We start from the raw sequence: 4702 nt of genomic DNA, 5'->3' as shown, positions 1-4702 counted from the left end.
TGTTTAGTGTTAGTGGCTTTGCTACAACTTTCATAAAAAACCACTCATTCATTCATGCATTCATTCATTCATATATTTATTCATTTATTACTTCATTCATACAGCAAATATTCATTGAATAGTTCTTTAGGCAAAAGTCCCGTTCTCTGGAGATATACTGGTAAACAAGACAGACAAGGACATTGCTCTTAGGTTGCTTATATTAGATGGGGGGACAGAGAGAAGTCAGCTAAACAAATGAACAAGCTACTTCACACAGTGAAGTAAATAGAGCTGCAAAGAGAGAGGGATTGCCTCATTGTATGTGTGAGTTGGCGGGGGGGGGGGGGGGGGGGGCGGTATTGACCTGGGAAAGCAGGTCTGAGGGTGATGCATGAAGTGAGTCATGAGTGACAAGTAGAAGCAAACCATGCCTCTAACCAGAAGCAGAGTGTTCTAGGCAGAGAGAGCAGCAAGGTGCAGAGCCCCAGTAGGAGCAAGCTCGGTTTCTTTGAGGAATAGAAAGAAGGTTGGTGTGCTTGAGGAAGACAAATCATGTGAAGGAGTGCTAGGAGGCAAGGTCAAAAGGAAGGCATGGCCTCATCACATGGCTAGGAGGCTAAGCTTTATTTTACTTTGGATAGACACTGTCTACTTTGTGTTTTGTCATTATTGCAGCAACATAAACAGGTGTAGCATGGAAAATCTGCTGTGTTAGTAGTTTCTTCTATTCAATGAAAAATACTCCATTTAGTTAATTTTTCCCTTATTAAATTGACTTAAAAAATTACAAAGTCTTCGGGTTTGTCTCATGCTGAAGGGCATAAGAAGAAAATGAGAAGAATATAAGCGTCACCCCAGGAAACTATAAGGCTAGAAGGTGGCTCTCCCATAGCTCTGCGGAACTTCAGGCGTGCCCTTTAGCCGAGTGTAACTGGGCCAAATAAAACACAAGGCTTAGCACATCTTGCTCAAGAATATTGGAGAATCTATAACTTCAACACGTGTGATTCATATTCTCATGACAGAGTTGCCATTAAACTTTGAGGCTAGTGAAACATAGACAAGTGCCCAAGAAAGCTCGAGTATGGGCCTGCCCCAAGAAAGCAGGTTCTCACTCGTCGTAGGGAAGTTCAGAGGAGGAGCTGAGGTCAGCCTACTCTGTGCTAATCAGATAACACCAGAAGCTGAGAGCTGATCAGGCAACAGGCTTTGGGTTATTTAAAAAAAAAAAAAAAAAAAAAGTAACTTATTTTTTATGTAGAATCTTTTTGACTATAAAGGTTTAGAGAGCAACGTGTAACTTTATTTGATAGTGATGTGAAATCTCATCTTCATTTTCCTTAAAGTAGCTTATACTTCTCTTTCTTCTTTCTTGTTAATAATTCATGAAAAACACAGGGGGTCTGTAGGGTTTAGTAAAAGGATGTATTTCAAACTTTGAGACAGGCAAAAGCAATCTTTTCCTAATAAGCTTTCACTTGTTCCATTTAACTTTCCAATCACTTGATCAACAAATATTTATTTTAAGTGACAAGCTCTGTAGCAAAATCCACCTCCAGTCCTTCTTCTGTGAAGCAGTGCTGTATAGGGTGTGGGGCAGAGAGCGTCCTGAATGACAGTCCAGCACAGCACACTCACGACCGTGTTTCACAGGAAACATTTTGGTGGATTCCATACGGGAAGATGGTGAGGAATGGTGGCAAATATACAGGCTTAGCTACCTGGATGAACTCAGACGAGTTCCTCACACTTGCTGAGGGGCCCCTGTTTTGATATCAGTAAAATGGCGATAATACCTATCCTAAAGGTTTTGTGAATTTCAACGAGGTTATGTGTGCATAGTGCCTGTAAGTAGAAATTGCTTGAATAAGGGCAGCTGTTACCACTATTTCATATAAACTTAATGAATTGCCAACATTACTGCTTAAAAGCTTGAAGGCTTTGGTAGGGAAAAAAATAGATTTTTGCTTCTGATCTCCTTTTCTCTTTCTAAAGTAACATCTCTCTGCTTCTGTATCTTTTAAAAAATAGTTTCACGTTTTAAATGGGGAGCCTCAGTCTTATCTAACTTCTCACTGTGGTGGGTTTTCCTATCTAGTGCAAATCTGTCAAGACATTTCTTAAAAACTGATCATGTAATTGACTAGTTACATTGCTTTATTATTTCTAAATTTGGCATCTCAAAGGTAGATATGATCATTAGTACACATGGTTTTCTGAAGAACCATTAAACAATTTATTTTTTAAAAGTTTATCTCACAGGTAGAAGTGATGCAGAAAGATCTGGAAACACTTTTCTCTCTGGGCCTGGGGCTAATTTTCTCAGATAGATGCGTGAGGATATTCCTCCTTCATTTTTGAAAGATTACAGTGGCTCTATATGTTAAACTTGACTGAAGAACCACCAGCTAAATCAATGATCCTAGGAGAAATGAGTGAATATCTGCTGAACATAATCCAATTTACTACAGTGCTTAAAAAGCATGCAATAAAATATCTTTGCCCTAAGGTTAAAGTTCAAATGTCAAACAAACCAAGCCTACCTTTCCAGTCTCATATTTCAGCACTGCTTTTTGTATGCACTCTTATCTTAGGTATCTAAGATAGTTGGGCGCTCTCCCCCAAATGTGTTATGAAAGTTTCCACCTTGGCCTTTTATCAACGGAGATAATGGAGAGGTGGGAGTTCAAGTCACCACATTCTTGGTTTGTAGCAAAAAGTGGTCTGGGCTAGGCTGGAATCCAAACCCAGGAGGTCGATATGGTTTGAAACAGCAATGAGGGATATTTTGGTGGTTGGGTTGGGGGGATGGTTTCAGTTTCAATAGAGTTTGGGATTTTGAAGAAGGGAGTCCAGATGGTCTGTGCGAAGGAGTCCAAAGTGAGGCCTGGCCCTTGGGCTAGATACAGTACCTGCCCTCTGGTAGGTACTCAAAAGATGTTGGTTAAGAGAGTTAAGTATTCACTATGACCACTGCAGACCTCTTCCCTGCTATCACCCTGGTCTGAGCCACTCTCACCAGCACTCCAGAGTTTTGAGATAGTTGACTAATTGGTCTTCCAGTTTTTATATTTGCTTTTCCCAAGTCAATTCTTGCATTTCTCTGCTTAAAACTTTTAATTGTTTCCCATCTCACAGGGAGGAGAATCCTCACAGTGGTTCATAAGACCCTATAAGATCTGTCCCTTGTTTTCTCTCTCCATACAGTTCAACTTCCCTTCAACCCCAGTCACACTGGCCTTCACGCTGTGCCTCGAATACGTCATTCCTCCAATGCACCATTCATTCTCCAGCGCAAAAACACTTTTCTCATCATGCCTGGTAGTCACAAGGGTCACATGACTTGCCTCCTCCAGGGATCTGCTAAAACATTGCTTTCCTTAGGACACCTTCCAGAATATCCTACCTAAAATTGCACTTTTTCAACACATTCCTGTCTTCTGCTGCTATTGTTCTCCATGGCACTTTGCACCATTTGACAGATATTTTAACTTTTATTTGCTTGTGGTCTGCTTTCTTCAGTGGACTGTAAGCATCAGGAGGGTGATCATTCTGGCTGTTGGGCTTGCTTTAGCACTAAAAATAGTTCTTGCACTTTGTATGTCTTCCGTCAATATTTGGTCAATTAATTCAGGAAGTTTTTACATTCCTTCCTAGTCAAAGTTGTTTCTTTCTCCTTTATTTTCCCATAGCACCTTCTCTGTTTTACTGTATATATTGTATTCTAAGGACTATAGACTCGAAATGTATATTGCTAACCCCTACTCCTAGGTGGGTGCTCAGTGCTGACTATTCCATGTCTTTAATACATCCTTTTATGAATTGAATTTATGCTCTTGGGGACATATTGTTAACTATTTACTTTTTTCTGCTGACCTACTCTTTTCTCACATTAACAGTCAAACACTTCTTAGAGATCTAGTAGTTGCATTCTCATTTTTATGTGAACAGCCCATCCAAACAGAGAGTTGCTAATATTTACTTAATCTTCCATATTTTTAATTGCTCTTTTTAAATTGATATATAATTGACACACAATGTTGCATCAGTTTTAGGTATATAACATAGTGCCTCAACAAGTTTCATGTGTTAGGCTCTGCTCACCACAGATATAACTACCATATGTCATCATACAAAACTACTACAAGAATATTGATTAGTCAGTCTTCTATATTTTTAAGTTAATTCTTTCTTTGTCCTTGGCTGGTCATCTTGCTGAGAGGCATAAAGTACTTGATGTTGCCCAGAACAATCTCAACTTTCAGCAATGATGTAAATTAAATGAAGAAGTTTGGGGCTCCAAAGTCTGTGTCATAACATTAAAAATTGACTTCATGTGCTCGCTTCGGCAGCACATATACTAAAATTGGAACGATACAGAGAAGATTAGCATGGCCCCTGCGCAAGGATGACACGCAAATTCGTGAAGCGTTCCATATTTAAAAAAAAAAAAAAATTGACTTCACCATAAAGAAGAAATAAAAATGGGAAAGTGGATGGGGATGGGAAAGAAAAGAGAAAGGAATAGTCAAGTTAGGCACTAGGTACTATCATGCCACAAATACTTATTTGCCTACTTCTGCACTAGGAACTGAAGAGTGTTTCCCAGTTTCTTCTTATAGATCACTGCTGTTCACATCGTTCTGATTGTATACTACACAAAGGGGTCTAGCAATGGAGGTTGTGTTCACATAGAGACATCCTTCTATTGAACTTTTAA

General features: G+C 39.4%; 1 non-coding gene across 1 annotated transcript; it reads left to right on the top strand.

The window, feature by feature from the left end:
• Positions 1-4318: 4318 nt before the first annotated feature.
• On the top strand, positions 4319-4425 carry LOC125094499 (U6 spliceosomal RNA). The gene has a single exon (XR_007125527.1). It is a non-coding gene; the product is annotated as a U6 spliceosomal RNA (small nuclear RNA).
• Positions 4426-4702: the final 277 nt, after the last annotated feature.

This window comes from Lutra lutra, chromosome 2 (assembly GCF_902655055.1).
Source record: "Lutra lutra chromosome 2, mLutLut1.2, whole genome shotgun sequence".
Taxonomy (NCBI): domain Eukaryota; kingdom Metazoa; phylum Chordata; class Mammalia; order Carnivora; family Mustelidae; genus Lutra; species Lutra lutra.
This window is presented reverse-complemented; position numbering and strand designations above follow the sequence as displayed.